General features: G+C 41.0%; 1 long non-coding RNA gene across 4 annotated transcripts; it reads left to right on the top strand.

Moving 5' to 3' along the window:
- Positions 1-6,702: 6,702 nt before the first annotated feature.
- Positions 6,703-16,468, top strand: LOC131468120 (uncharacterized). 4 transcript variants are annotated; one of them, XR_009241677.1, is made up of 6 exons: positions 6,703-7,137; positions 7,373-7,457; positions 8,089-8,152; positions 8,558-8,660; positions 9,346-9,441; positions 15,295-16,468. It is a non-coding gene; the product is annotated as an uncharacterized LOC131468120 (long non-coding RNA). The 4 variants fall into 4 exon arrangements; XR_009241678.1 differs by lacking the exon at positions 15,295-16,468 and adding an exon at positions 12,556-12,825; XR_009241679.1 differs by lacking the exon at positions 9,346-9,441.
- Positions 16,469-16,830: the final 362 nt, after the last annotated feature.

Below are 16,830 nucleotides of genomic sequence, written 5' to 3'. Positions count from 1 at the left end.
CACCTCTTTATGATGAATGTGTGACCTTTTCATGAAAGTAAGTATTTTTGGGCTTCTTCCCTATAACCTTCAGAGCTCCCATATTGTTTCCATTTCCCTTTCAAACATCCCCTGCATTCTCCTGCTGGCATGCAGAGATTTACTGTCAAGTTCAGGTTACAAAAAGTGGGAAAAAAAAATAGAAAATCGGGAGAATACATCATGGCCTCCCTCATCTCTGTATTTGGCAACCGCAGACCTTGGCTAACTTGTCTATCTCAACATTACTTCTTTAATTCTCGGTGAAAGGCAGAATATATAAAAACCTTGGATCCATCATACCTTTTTTCCCTCTGATCTCTACCCTGATGTACCATATACATCAACTCCAATACACTAAGCTCATTTTTCACGGGCGATCATGAAATTGTCATCATTCCTGAAACTCTTGCTCCATTTTAGTTCTCGGTGTTCTGCAACATTCGTCTCGTGTCAGTTGTGTGTGTTTTGTGAAAACCAGATGGTGCATTAACTCAAACACGGTCTGAAACCATATCCTCTCACTGATGCTATAGCTGTGGCTTCGAGCTGCGAATATTTCAACTTAACATTTCCATAAAAGGCTGTTAATCAGAAAGATTATGATTAGTGGTGAAAGAATAATGGAAACGACATATATAAATCTAAAAGTAGAAGTCTATGTTTAAAGCCACAGCCGGCCGGATCTCCAGGGAAACACGGCGTGGACAAGAGTACTGGTCCTCCCTCGCTAAATCATTGAATTCAGGTGTTTTCATTTGTACAACAAGCAGTCACTGGATGTGAGTGTGTTTCAGTCTGGAGCTGTGGCGTGATGGATCAGACTGCACATATCTAACAGTCTGATGGAAGAGTCAGAGTTTGGCAAATACCAGGAGACCACGCTCACCTGTTACTTAGCTAACTGCACTGTGCCGGCTGTTTATAGATAATGGAATGAGGCTGTTCTTCTGTGGTTAAGTCTACAGGACCCATGTTCCAATGAAGCGTACAATCACCCCAGGTCAGTTCTACAGAGGCCAACACAATTTGGTCCACATTGTTTTTACAAACGCCCACAATGGACAAACTACACCATGTCTTTTAGATTTGAGGCCAACTGAAGGCAATTGACAATTTGATGCCTCCAACTTTGGGGGAACAGTTTGAGGAAGGTCTATTTTTATGGTGCACAAAGCACGGTCCTTAAAGACATACATTAGTTTGGGCTGGAAGATCTCGACGAGCCCTGAATCTCAACCCCACTGAACACCACTGTGAACAAGAACCAGTCATTCAACATCAGTGTCTCACCTCACAAATGCTCTAATGGATGAACTGGGCAAACTAATGTCAGAGACACATTCTGACTGAATCTCGTAGAAAGACTTCACAGATGCTGCTATAGCTGTAGAGGGGAAACATTTAGACTGGGCTGTTGTGTGTCATGGACCATATAGATGGTCCATGCCCTTTGTCGAGATTTCGTGGCATGAAAATGTATAATAGTGACTGGTCTAGCTTTCTTCTAGTTTCTTGGTTGTACTTACTTTGGTAAGTTACGTGTTTAATATCTGTCTTTTAATGTAATGTCACTTCTCCATACATTATCCAGGAAACTTGGAGCTGTGTGGTGCAGGAACAGCAGCAGCTGTGATTTACTTAGCATTCTCTTGGTTTAATGCACTTTTTTGTGGGCAGCCATCTTACTCCACGTTGCCGCCATCAGAAATAAAATAACGCATCAAGCAGGAAAATCACAGGCGACACACAAACGAAACACGACTGCACCGAGGAAAAACAAAACAAGGTTCCACCGCCCGACATCATCAAAGGCTCGCTGGATGAACAACACGAGCCAAAGTAAACATGTCACAGTGTTGCTCTCCGCTCTCTCCTGGAAACCAAATCAACACCAAATATTTGGTCTCGTCCAGAGATGATTGCATGTTCTTTGCCATTTTCACCACTATGTTTTTTTGTTTTTCCGTCGTCCGCTTGTCTACAGCTTACACTGACACGTCCACTAATGACGCAGCGGTTCTTAAGGAAAAACCGAGTTTCACCGGCCAACATTTCAGGCTCTGAATCCATTTATTTTCGGCGTGAACATGCCAGCCGGTTCAAAATTGAGTGGAGCTGATAGGCTTAATCAGCATTGTGTGAACTCATTTAACAGCAGTTTGAATGAACCAGACATTTGTTTATATTTAAAACTTAGGCTCCACGGCTTTTAAGTCAATGATATCCCAGGAATGTGTTTGCTGCTTTATCTCACTGTGAGACAGGCCTTTTCGGGCTGGAAACTGGAGTTTGTGTGTTTTTCGATTTGTCCTTCTAAGCCAGTTAGTTTGAAAACAAAGACAGTTGAGGGGGCAGAACATTACAAGTGTGTGTCTCCACCAGTGTAATCAGAGTAAAAAATCAAAAAACGAGATGACATCACTGCAAGAGATGATTAATCCCTCGCCTGTCCTCAGTCCCTCCTTAGAAAATCCACCACCCTGTGCCAAACAGTGCTGGATCTTGGCTGCAGGCCTCCTTTATCCCCCACACATTTCATTCTGTGGGCTTGTTCTCCTCGTAAGAGCTCAATAAGATGACAGACTTGCAAATGGCCCAAACCCAATTATCATTTATTAGTATGACGGTATTAGCATTGATGCATTTCCTCCAAAGCAAAGTTGACATTTTGCGTCTGGTTTTGTGCAAATGGCCTGGACAAGGATAACAAAGTCAAACAATAACAGCATTTACCCCACCTGGAGAAAGCAGCATGTGTGAAATACATCATGGTCAGAGTTGGACAGCCTCTCCCTGTGATTGAGGCACATGGAGACATGTATCTGTGGTTTGTTTTGAATAATATTTTTGAATAACTACAAAGAGGTGTTTTCACAGGATTAAAAAAAAGTGCTGTTTCCACAGCGACAGTTTAGATATTCAAAGAGAATGCCTTTCAGCGATAATTTTGTGCTCTTAAGAAATTATTTGCGACTATCTTTTGATGCCTTTTAGACGGCGTCTGTCTTGAGACGTTTCAGCCTCTTCTTTGCATAACAAGGAGCGCACATCTGACGGCACAGTGGAGTAAAAAAAGGATGAGTGTTTTTTTTGAGTCCTGGCAGGATCAGGAGACTGTATACTGATAAGATTCCTGAAGACATCAGTGCTATAATCCTGTCGTCTTTTTAACTAAGGATCTTTGATCCCCTCTGTGAATTTATATGCATAAATGTATAGAAAGAGTAAAAGATAACGAGTCTGCGATGCCCAGAAAGCGCGATTTCCATGCAGCGCATTAGCTTTAATCACGCTTGTATTGATTAGTCCCAAAACATGAAACATAGAGCAGATATGCCTCATTCACCAATGTTCAAAGATTTCCATGAAATATGGAAGTTTAATTAAAAAGATGATAGTGTGAACCAGCTGCTTTAATAAGTCGGTTTATTTCACGGGAACGTTGACACGTGGCGTTGATCGTGCCGCCGCTATAGTCTGACTCACCGACGTGTCTCACTTTCTCTTTGTCTGAACAAGTAACGCTCTCGGGATAAAGGACAAGCTTGAAATAGTTATTCATCGATACCATAGAGCCTACAAATGTTCAACTCTAAAGTAAAATCTCTACTCAAAAAACTTAACTTAGACTTGATGACGTGGTTCTTGGACGACAGGACTGTGAAGCAAGACAGATAAAAACGAACTGACACAAGACAAGGGAAATAAGGACTATTTATACAAGAGGTATATGGGATCAGTGCAGTAGTTGTCTCCACTCTCCTCTATGCCTGTGAGACTTGGACGGTTTACAGCAGACACGCCCGACACCTGAACCACTTCCACACAACATGTTTACGCAGACTGATGAGAATCCAGTGGCAGGATCACAGCCCCGACACGGAGGTCCTGTCTCGTGCTATAATGCTCAGCATACATACCCTCTTGGAGAAGGCCAAAGCAAGATGGGCAGGACACGTCCGACGTACGCCCGACGAACGCATAACCAAAATTCTGCTGTATGTGGAACTAGCAGAGGGTAAAAAGCACGTTGGACGTCCCAAGCTCCGCTCATCAGCCAAACCCGGACCCACAAGGAATGACTGATGTCAAGGTCTTCATCGACACACGATGGACGAACATTGTCATAGGGGAAGACAGGTGAAACCAAAGAGGAGCGGGGTTAGCGATCTCAAAGGAGGGAAAATCACACAAAGGGAGGAAGTCAGTATCTGAGTACAAAATAAAACAGGAAGTGCATGACAAGACTGGACAGGAGTGACTTTAACTAAACACAAAGAAACACAACATGAACTAATAATAACATTAACATATTGGACGACATAACACAGTGTAACAACCTGCACTTGCTTTCTGTTAACATGTCTGGTCAAATATAGACGAGACAAGAGTCCCACCATCAGTGGACCTGTCATGGGCCCTGACGTGAAAACAAAAAACCCAGACAGTAATAATCTGCCAAGAGCACAGCAGTGAATGTGGTTTTGTTGTGCATACAGTCAGTTGTGGAAGTTCCACCTCTGTGTCCTGCGTTATGGCAGCTGCCACGTGTTCTATAAAAAGGGATTCCCATACCTGCCTTGACACAATGTGCCTCAGTGCGAGTCAAGTAGACGCTTCCACTGTGTGGCCATGTTACAGTGGACCAGGGATGTCCAATGTGACGTAGAAACATTCATATTGCAAATTCCCTGTACTGCAATGCATAATTGGTGCAATGATTTGAATATCCCAGTTTTTGTGACCATGCAAAATAGAATGAACCCCACGAACGACTCACCTTCATACCCTCTTTTACTGCCTTTGTTTTTTTTTTTGGAGGAAATCTAATGTCTTTAGATTATTATTATTCATCAAATCATTACAATGTTCAAAAATCATCAAAACAATAAAAAAAACAATGGCTTCCAAAGTTGTGTTTTAAAACAGAAAGACAACACGACTATGGATGCATCCTTGTCCTTGATTGGTGAGGAGGACGACGGTATGACTGTCAATCCTTCAACGAGAACTTGAATTCACAAAAGAATTACAAATGTCAGGACTTTACTGTCCGGAGACGGTGAGGCGTCCCAGATGTGGCCTTGATTGTCACTCACTGTTACACACTGATGGGCACTGAAACACTGAAACCCTACATTTGCTGGCTTGGGACATAATGGTGTTTACATCACATAGTCCGACCTTGGTTTATGACACAAAGAAGCAGCTGTATGGGATTAGGATGTTGTCTGGTCAAGAGATGTATTAAAATGGGCCCCACTGCATTGCTGGAGCAAGAGAAAACCACTGTTGTGTTTCTCTGTATATGATAAATACTCAGATGTTGTAATTGATCGACTCACAGAAGAGTGACAGGAGTAACTGTTGATCTTGGCTCCCTGACACAGCCCCCCCGCCACATTTACCGAAAGATCGAGCACTCCACCGACACCTTAATCCTTTAGATACTGAAAAATGTATGTCCCACTGGATTTGATCACATCTCACACACCTCTTCAAAGAATCCCTCTTCTTTCCTGAAAATGTTGGCTCCCTTCACACACGTCTTAAAACCCCCTTTTTTCTCACACCTCTTTGCTTTTCAGGCAAGGCATGGGGTCTCTTTTGACCGGCAACCCAGTGTAAATGGCTGTGGAGGGCAGGAGCGTGAGACCAGGTACTGTTTCCCTCAAGCATAATATCCATCTTTTCATCCAGCATTCCTCGGTACTCCCGAGAGCAATGTCTCACATCCAACAAAAATGAAGTGAGCACACACACTACGCTAAAGGTAGAGGAGAGAGTGTAATCACACACTGTAGATATATGCTTTGCTCCAGCTGAACTTGGGAGGGGGGACGGGGGGGGGGGGGGACATTTCAACAGAGCGAGCTGAAAAAACAGACAGAACTGTCCAACAACAATTCATTCTCTGTCTTCACACAAGTATGAAGGCTTTCAAAAAACGTCCACAGGAACGATCCATCAGTTGTATTTGCACAATGTTCCACTGCAGTATGTGAAGTTTAAGTAGCATCTATCTATCTATCTATCTATCTATCTATCTATCTGTCTGTCTGTCTGTCTGTCTATCTAGAGTGGATTAGGACACCATATTCCTCTGTGGTTCATATGTATTCAAACCTTTACCTTCTCATTTCTGGAAAACATTCTCAACATTCTCTTTTGTGGTTATATGTGGGTTTTAAAACACGACATGTGGTTTATTGCATTGCAACAACCAGAATGTGACAAATTCAACTTATGGTTAACCCTTCAACAAATGGCAGACGACACTTTGCATGACTGTAATTACGCGACACTTTGTGCGATCAGAAAAATTCCAATGGTGTCTGAAAGTTGCTGTGCTCGGCGTCAGTCGGGCTATCTGACAACTAACGGATTACCTGGATAATTTTACTGTGAACTTCAGGGTTATAACTGTTCTCCTGCTACATCAGGTAAGAACATATTTCACTGTTATTTTCTGTAAATTCATAACCTAACGCAATGTTTGTGTTCAGTCCCTAACTTACAGTGATGGTGTTTTCAAACAGATTAGCTCCAGAGACGCTCATCAGGGTGTAACAGAGTTAGTATAGTTTCTACCTGTCTTGCTGTCTCCATTACTGTCTGTATTATTCTGTATCATGGCACTGAGATTTACTACGGTAATTGAACGCCACACTCAGACGCGTGCAGACAGGTGCACACTGTGGTATATTGTGTCAGATCTCCGCCAAAATAAGATGAATTTTACGGACAAAAGTGTGTTTTCTTAGCGGTACATGTCGAGATAAGTTCCCGACGACAACAACTAGTGTTTGTGGTGACGTCAGATGGTTGAAATGTATGAAGAGCAAGTTGCTAACTCTGTTAGCTTGATGTTATCGATAACTTTGTTAGCTTAATGTCGCCGTGGCTAAGCTAATCCTTGTGATGTAACTGTTTGAGCAGCAAAATGAATTTATTTCATGTCGTTTTATGTCAGTGTTGCTCTATTGAACTATGCTGAGAGCTGAGCTGGCTGTGGAAAACGTTATGTGTCCGTGTTTCTCATCAGTGGCTGCGTGCGCACCATTATTTCAGTACTAACCCCCTGAAAAGGCAAGGTGATGTTTGTCAGAGGGAAAGGTAAGTCATTTATATATACTGTCTATACTACATGTCATTCTATGACAGTAAAAGATGTGAATGTTTAAAAGTTATTTACATAAAATCATACTATTTGCCCCATTAAAAAACCTGATGAGTCTAAGAGATTGTTTGGCATAAATACCACCCTCATCTCTCATGTGGTGTTGAGAAATTAGTATAATTAAGACAAACATGACCTGTCCTGTCTCTGTCCTCTCTTTCTTTGCTAAAGGGAAAATGCAGCATGAGCTCCAGAAGTTCCCGGGGAGTTGTTGTGATGTACTCTGGGGTTGATAGTTTCAACAACGTCACTGCAGGTAATACCCTTTCCTCTTCTCACACACATTCAAACACATATTGATACACGATATGATTGATTTACTCAATGGTGTGAAATATTTTCGATTCTTAAACTAAGTGCCTGTATTATACATAAATAGGGTTGCACAATATGGTTAAAAGGAAAAAAAATCATATAGAAATGTTTTTGGACAGATATTATAATCGTGGGAATGATCATTTTTACATCCAAAGTCTTGTGCCTCCGCGCTGGCGATAGCGCTGAGACAATGAGCACATCATCTGGATGTTTATAACAAACTAAAATATATCAAGAAAAATATACACTAAATTATTTTTAAAAAATCAGTTCTTCACGACATAATATGCATCTGAACGCACATGAATGTCAACTTCAAAATAACATCTGCGCAGGGGCATACAACTGCCCTTTGTTATTTCTAGTTAGTGTCTTGTATTGTGATAGGCACTGCAGCTCCCCTCTAAATTACACAGAAATACAGTATATGATAAGGCATATGCTTGTCTTGGAGAGATGGTACAGAGATGTTGTATTTGGCCATATGTATGTGTAACTGCCTGTTTATTTATTCTCATTTCCAACACTGATAACTGCTAATGATGAGAAATTTGCTTAATTTTTTGTAGATCAAGCATTGGAACAAGGTTTATGGCTTAAACAGGCACCCAACGAGAGACAAGTCCACCATTAGTAAGTATCAACTGCAATATATAAGACACACGTGACTTTTGACACACTTCTGCTGCAGTAGATTTGCTGTGTGTGGTGCTTTGTGTGATTCTTTTTCACATTTACAATCTGATTACACACACATGGACGGAGATACAGACTCAACTCTCTGCACATATTTGTAAATAATTTTACTACAATAAGAGAGAGCCGAAGTCACACTGGGACCTTATTTCAGAAAAGGTTTGTCAATGGTGAGACAAAATATTTCTTGAGCCAGTTTGAATTGAGCCACACCCCAAAATAGCAAACAGCAAACTCCTCATGGTTGTTAATAAATAGTAAAAAAAACAAAAATCCTTCTTTTCGTAGTAAGGACTTTTCAGTGGATCTTACTTTGTCCTTTTTCCCTCCCCCCCCCCCCAGATGCACCAAAGATCCAGCTGATTACTGGCAATTTGCAGGAGGATTCTTCTTTATCTGCTACGTTGCATTGTCACTTCTGGTACAGATTCATTGGCCTTTTGTGGTATGTTTTGATTTTACTTAATAGTACACTGTATATCCAGGGTTCTAAATCAATAATGTAATACTTGTCCACAAATACTACACATATTATCAGAACTACAGTACACAGACCCCCAAAGGGTCAGGAGAATATTGTGGAAAAAACAACTGAATTGGAATATACAAGCTAAAGAAACAACAGCCCAAAAGCTCTCCACCTGTTTCGAAGGTGAAATCATGACCTCATCATGATAGTTCTGTTAACAGACAAGATATAGAATTTTTAGTTTTTCAATTCCTCCTGGGGGGCTCTGAAGAACTGTTTGTGAATAATTGGTTGATATTGTACATTTACAACTCAACACATTAAATAAAGGGGTTTTAGAATCAACAGTGGTGTGTATTTCATTTCTAATTAAGTTCCCCACCCTAGTTTAATTAAAAGCATGGAAGTATTTAGAGTTGTTTGGCAGTCATAGCAGAACTTTTAACATTGTAGCTTTATTAAAAATCTGGAGAATAGCAGTATTTTTCTGGAAAACTTTTAGCATTGGAACTTTATTTAAAGTGTTTGATTGTAATAATTTAGGAAAAATCTATAAAATAACGGTATTTTTCTGCAGAACTCTTAGCATTGTCACTTAATTAAAACTTAATTAAGTTTTTGTTTGGCAGTAGCTGCCAGTAATTTACTGTTTTTTTTACAGGTTTTTTTTCACAGTGCATCCATCGATCTATCTATCTATCTATCTCTCTATAGTGGATTAGGACACCATATTCCTCTGTGGTTCATATGTACAGAAGTAAGATATAACCTTATATTTTCAGTATATTTATAGTTTTCCTTCTTTGGTGTTTTATTGTGTATTTTTATCACAGTTGCATCTTCACTGCCCTCATTCAAACCTTTACCTTCTCATTTCTGAAAAATATTCTTTTTACTTTTGTGGTTATGTGGTTTTAAAACACGACATGTGGTTTATTGCATTGCAACAACCAGAATGTGACAAATTCAATTTATGGTTAACCCTTCAACACCGAGCAAATCGCAGACGACACTTTGCTTTACTGTAATTACACGACAGTTTGTGCCATCAGAAAAATTCCTATGGTGTCTGAAAGTTGCACGTCAAAGCCGAGTGGTGATTACGGTGATTATTTCACTCGCGCTTTTACAGGAAGCTGACGAATCAGTGTCTAGGAGAGAGTTGGAAAAACGCCTGTACATAGTTTCCATTTGTTGGCCTTTTTTTGGACAAAAACTCAAACAAATGTGATTTTAAATATATTTTACACTGTTCAAATTTCAAATTTAACACGCAAAATATGGTGTTTGTGTACAACTACGGTGTTAAATTGAATCCAGTAATCTGTAAATAACTGCCAGATATTGAAAGTTATTCTGGAAAAATGTGCAAAAGCATTTACTCACAGGACATTTTCTGGCCCTTTTTATGGTTAAAATAAGCAACAAAAAAAAAACAGTCCTGCTGATGAACATTTTGAGGCTCAGGTGTTAAAGTGTTAACTTCAGCGGTAAAAATGGATCATTCTTTCTTGTGACTTGACTTATGAGCCCGGCAGAGAAATGAGCACTTGAATAATAATTATTTATAATCACTTACTTATTTAATGAACTGGCTCGTCTGAAGCAACAGCTGGCCTCCATCTGCTCCTCGCGCTTTACATAGACTTGAATCCCTCTCTCTTTAACGCCTAATCCATCGTTCAACCCCAACACTTTTGGTTAACTGCTCCAACTGTTGACAAACAAACTCCCCACTAGTTTTCGCATGATTAAGATGTTACAGTAGATTAAAATGATGCGTATGTTCATGAAAGTGTGTGTTTTTTTCTTTTATTTGCCGAGTTACCACACAATCCATCACATACTTTAGAGTGTGTGGGTAATCCTTCCACAGAGCGCCTCACCGAGAGCTTTAGCCTCTGTATGTTTTTTTCATTCCCACAATGCAATGGGCAACAGGGTGGCTTGCGGGGAGCGAGCTCTGTAATTTAACAGCCCTGCTTTTGGAAGCAGAGACAAAGCATGAAAAGAAGAAGAAGGTTTTTTTTCCACCATGGAAATAACATTTCCAGCCTCGGCTCTAATGATACATGATCCAACATGGTGGGAATCAAACTGAGCGTTAAATATTTAACTGAGTGCGCGTATTTGACGGCACGTTTACATTTGTGTGTGTGTGTGTGTGTAGTTGGAGTATTAATGTAAAGAATAATGTATGGGCTCTTCAGAAAAAGGGAAGACCTCGCTTCGTACTGCAAACCTCTGGGGCAGAAAGATGAGGCAACACTCTTCAGTCGGTTCAGACCAGAAATCAGCCACTATAAAGTTTTATATCGCTTCGGGGGTGATCTTTTTTTCTCTTATCTGACCTTTAACCTTAACCAGGGGTCAGTAAACACCAGCAAACTAGACTAGAATTAAAATAAACTCATTGACATAGTGAACCAGTGTTAAAAGAGCGGACTGTGAAAGTCAATGAGTTGTCAGGTGAAGCTTAAGAGCTTAGAGTAATAAGTTTTATATTTCCCCTCATGAAAACGACTTCTACGATACTGTATCTCTTGAAATGGCAGTAAAAGATCATTAGAAATATTATATTGTGACACAGATTTGCTCCTCTGACAGTTTCCATTGGTCGTGATAGTAATCTTATAAAAGTCAGTGTCCATATAAAGAGTTTTGGAGACATTGCTTTGAACAAATATAAAACAGCAATGACAAAGGAATTATTCTTACAATATAAGCGTGTTGATATTGTACCTGCACGTTCACTAAAGGCAGTTTCCACTGCGGTGACACTGAGCGTGACACGATGATCCAGATGCTCCAGATGCTCCAGTGTTGTTTCAGAATGTTGCTCGCTGTCCCACACTTTGTGGTTTCTTCTCTTCTTTTCTTAGAACAAACAGAATTGTTCTCTCGAATGCAGAACACAGCCTGCAGTGTGGGCTGTGTTCATCCCAGAAAAAAACAAAAACATTGTGTTTGCAAAACAGCGTCTGTCACTTCTCTGTGTCACATGTGGACAGAGTGACACGGAGAGTTCACAGAGAGCCATTCACTAAAGCTGCAGTGCACAACTTTGAAATATTCCGTCGCCACGTGAGTTCACACGATGCTGATTGAGCCTGTTAGCTTCACATGACTCTGCTCTACAGCGGCGTTTTTTTGTTTCATAAACATGGTTTCAAAGTCTCAACATTCGCTGTGTGACCAGCGTGATGTTGAGCTTTTGTAACCAGAGGTTCACAGGCGTTACCTCTGCAACCTGGCTCCTGTTGGACAATATCAGCTGTCAATCATACTGGTGTGACATCATGATTGGGACCCATAGTTTACTGAGTTTGTCAATCAAATGAGGGGTAACAGTGGCTACTTTTGGGATGTCTTCATCCAACAAACCAGAAGAGTGTTTCCACGTTTCTGTATGCGGTGTATGGTCACAACTGACAGCACTGACAGAAGTACTGAACAGGTGGAAAATAGGTGTAAAAGGGGCTTTTGTCTCAATGTGCAAAAACAGGCCAAAAAATGGAAACTATGTAACGGGCGTTTTTCCAACTTCTCAGCTTTCAGAAACCATTGTTCTTTTTTTCCAATAGCACAATCGATTGCGTAATTATTACAGTAATGCAAAGTATGCCTGTGCAAGTGTGTCATCAGCGATACACAGGGGTGTTAAAGGGTTAAAATTTACCACACACACACACACACACACTCTATACACTGTACTATACTTCATAGTGATCACATGTCAGTCAGGACAGGTGTGGCACCCAGGAAGAAGGGCTTAAGTTTGGGGAAGCAGCTTGCCATAGATACCCGAGACATCCTTAACCCTGCACAGCTTATGGGGCTAAATCCTGCTGTTCCATATTCACTCTCACAGTAACAGAATATCCCGCGGCTGCAGTCACGCACTGCCTGGATTGGTGTTGGTTCAGGGAAAACAGCTGAGGAGGACGGCCTGTGTGCGTGTGTGTGTGTGTGTGTGTGCGTGTGTGTGTGTATGTGTGTGTGCATGTACAGGAGCGGCTGTGGTAGCGTGGAACACACTGTGGAGCCGTCAGCTGTGATCATTTTTCTGTGTGTGTCAGTCTGTGCACATTCGTCATGCATGTCAAAGTACAAAAAACAATGTACAATCATAAATGACCAATAACAAATGCAGTGGTTAAATAAATATGCACTGGTTCAACTTTCACAGAATGTGATCCTTATTTTTCCCCGTTTGATTATATATATATATATATATATATATATAATATATAATTTAGCAATTTATACATTTTATATGTACCTCATATGGATACCCTTCGGACCTATATATAATTCCTTCATATGTCCTCATAAACCAGCTTTAGTTGTAAAAGATCTTGTTTTACTGTGAGTTTAATCCTCTAATGTGAATAAAATGAGTTATTAGTTCTATAAAGTTGTTGTGAGGGAATGAAGTTTCTCGTACAGCTGTCAGAATATATCGCTATTTAATACAGAATTAAACTTCTTTTATGTAACACGTGGGAATACACAACATTTGTGTCTCTAGCAGTTTTAGGTTTGAATCATTTTTAATCAGAATTAGAAATACCTTATTTATCCAAGGAGGAAATTCAGTGACATGTAAGGAAATAACCCATTCACCTGATAACACCTGAGTCATTAAAATGAATTAATCCAAATAAGAATTTGAAACAAAGATGTACATTTTACTACAAAATGTATATAAAAAAGATTAGTTAAACTAGAGTACAATAATAGTCTGACTGTGTAAATGTACCATTGAGAAAACGTACAGCGTTCTCAGAGGAGTGAGAGTAAACCATCGCTGATCTTCCTCTCACGTTATCCGTGTCACAGTTTGTAGTTGTTGAGCAGCAGATGGTTGAGTCTGACAGAACGGCATTTACACACAACACAACGTCTTATCTGAGAAAATGAACCAGTGATTGAACCTCGCTGACAGAAGCGCTTGTGGTATCAGTTCAGTTTAGACCCGGCGCGGCCTCGTGTCTGTTTTTATCCGGGGAAAAAAAAAAAGCTGCGAGTGTTATCTCGTTCCCTGCTTTGTTTTACAGACGGATCCTCGCGTGTACACGTGATGCAGAGACACCGAGGCGTCATACTGGTGTGTTCATTTGCTTGGTGTTTGCTGACATGTGTTATCACTGCCTCGGATAATTAGCACCAAGTCAGTTCCCGGTTGTGCTCGCAGTTTCTGGAATACTTTAATGTGTAAAAGTGGTCATGGAAATTCATAAGCTGGAAGGTTCAGGTGAGTTTGAGCGTCCTCCTGCACGGACGAGGTGATGAGAGACTTTACCAACGAATTCTAACGAGTCTACAGTCGACTTTAACCTGCTGAGACTTTGGTGGATTGTGTTTTGAAATAACCAGTGAGTGATAAAGCTACTGTAGCACCGTGTAGCCCTGACAAGAATACATGTAGCAGGTTGGACTTGGACATTCTGAGTAGGACTGAACGTCCATTCATTCATTCCCTACAACTTTATCCTCCACTTGAGGGTCACAGAGAGCTGTTGACATAGGGAGAAAGGCGGGGACAACACACAGAAACAAACAAATACTAACTCTCACATTCACATTTACATTTTACATGTCCCATTAACCTCTTGTTTTTGCATGTTTTTGGACTGTGGGAGGAAACCAGAATACCCTTGAAGAAAACCCATGCATACATGTGAGGTCCAGGATGGTCCAGGATAATTAGACCCTGTGTCCCTTGTTGCATATTGTGTTTTTTCCAGAGACCATAAGTTGCAGTATCACCACCTGATGATTGGCATTTATGAGTTCAGACCACGCCCATCAGTGGTTAGGTTAGTATAACGATCAGGTGTGTTTTTCACCTAATTACATTCAAATACACCTGAAGATTAATGATTGAATATTGAACATTTCACATCAAAAAAGACACAAAACCGTGTTAACTCCTGTTGTACTGATGTCTGAATCAGAAAGGGATATCACACACACACACAGACACACAGACACACACTTTTGTGTGTGTTGTTTTCAAACCTGTGTTTGGCCTGTTGCATTTGAGACGTGAGTTCCAGTTGGAGCCGCTCCACTGTGGATATAAATATGATACAGTCTTTGGCAAAGTGATGTACATCTGCGACTTGATGTGTTTAACACAACCATCACATCACAGGCTATAGCACACATCGGGGAATTTATCGCAACATACGAGTTTTCAGATCACACTGCAGTTGTCAAATTGGAGTTACTGTGGACAATCAGTTAAACACAGAACCATGACAATTTAATGTTTCCCACTGAAATGTACACTTTGGCAGTGACCTTATGTCATTCCCTTAGAAGTGGCCTTGTCTAACCTCAGTAAAACAACTGCTAAGGGCTGTCTGCTCCAGAGGCGAGGCGGCTGCGAATGATGGTGAGAACGACATCTTAGGCTCTTGAACGTAAAGCACAGACGTACATTTGATTTTTCATCGCTGCTACAGAGTCAAAACAGCGTGGCTCTTGAGAGACGCGTAGAAGTACTCCAGACATGACGTGAGACAGCTCCAGCAAGCCTCCTTGGATTCATCACGTCAGTATGCTATTAATCATCATAACTCAGGGTGTCACTCTCTTCCAGGCCGATCCTGCACGGTGTTTCCAAGGCTCAATCAGCTGGCTTCCTCCGTGAGTCCGTGAGATCAGGGGACCACACCCACAACCGCAGTCAAGCTTCATCTGTGAACACTTTGGAGTTATACTTTACTGACCCTCACTGAGTCAGGACAGTGAAATGTTTCCCCCATGTAGAGTCAGTCTTTATAACTCGACAACAACTTCAAACCATCCCAGAATCACCAAAGAAACCAAACCTAGCCCCCTGGCAACCCCACAGGAACATCCATCCACTGTTTAAACAAACACCCTGGAAACTAACACAGAAACACCAAAGCAATTTCCCTTTGAGAAATGTTTTACCAAGCGCTCAGATTATATTATCAGTGACACGCTGCCAAACACCTTTCATAGACAGGATTAGGATTTTGACTCACGTTCATATTTGCCATGAAAGTGATTCAGCTGAGGAATTGTGATTCATTTCTCTTCCAACCCACAGTGAGAAGTGAGAGACTGTTTTTCCCCCTTTAACCTTCCCTTAGCCTGTGGAAACAATGATACCATAACAGGCTGGCAGCTCATAGCTAATCTGAAATGTACTTTAGATCATGACAATTTAAAACATGAGAATATCATTGAATGGTTGGTTCTTCCATTTGTTCTTTACCACGTATCAGTTGAGTGGTTCTCAGCTGAAACTGGGAGATCATGCAGATCACACAGAGACTAAGGTCAATTTTGAGTCTAGAATTGTCCAACTCTTATCTTCATGTCTTATGACTGTGTGGGGGACACCTCACTTAAAATAAACCCCCATATATGCCTGCTTAATTAAACACGCACTATTCTGCCACTAGGGGTCTGTCAACCAAAACAATAACAAGGCACTCAGAGATTTCGGACTTCACCCCATTCACACGACACGTCTCTGTCAGTGAGGAAACGCAGACAGACACACAGAGCCACTAAAAACAATACTTCACTCCCACTCCGCGGTAGTAACAAAGCACCTGGTTTGATGGCATCAGGAAGCAGCGTGGGATTATGGGACTTCTGTTGAGGGAAATCTTTGGGGGAAGAATTAAATAAATTTAACATGAAAAGACACTGGTCCCGGTTCACTGGAAAGACCAAATATTTCCATCGTCATTCTCATGTTTCATCGAGGCCAAAATAAAATGGTCCATTACCTTGAATAGAAATACAGATTTGTTTGGATTTATTTCATATCAGCCTTTTCTGACTAAAACTACAGCAAACCAAGAATACAGTATTACACATGGTTGGAATGCCAGATGGTGGTCTAGTGAACTTTAGTTTTTAGTTTTACTGCCCACAGAGCGAGTTCTGATGCAGTACATGAAGGGCCCTGCAGGATAAAGACTTCCACAGAGGTTTTCCATCTTGTCTCCTGCCCTTCTGTTCCACTCTGTCCTTCTGTCCCCTCAGCTGACCTTCCCACCCCTCCCACCTCGCCAGCTCTTTATCCTGCAGATGTTGGCTTGACTTTGTGGTTTGTCATCTCAGCACAAAGACCGCACTGTTGATGAGGGCCTGG

Source organism: Solea solea, chromosome 11 (assembly GCF_958295425.1).
Source record: "Solea solea chromosome 11, fSolSol10.1, whole genome shotgun sequence".
NCBI lineage: Eukaryota > Metazoa > Chordata > Actinopteri > Pleuronectiformes > Soleidae > Solea > Solea solea.
Note: the sequence above shows the minus strand (reverse complement) of the source record. Positions and strands in the feature narration are given on the sequence as shown.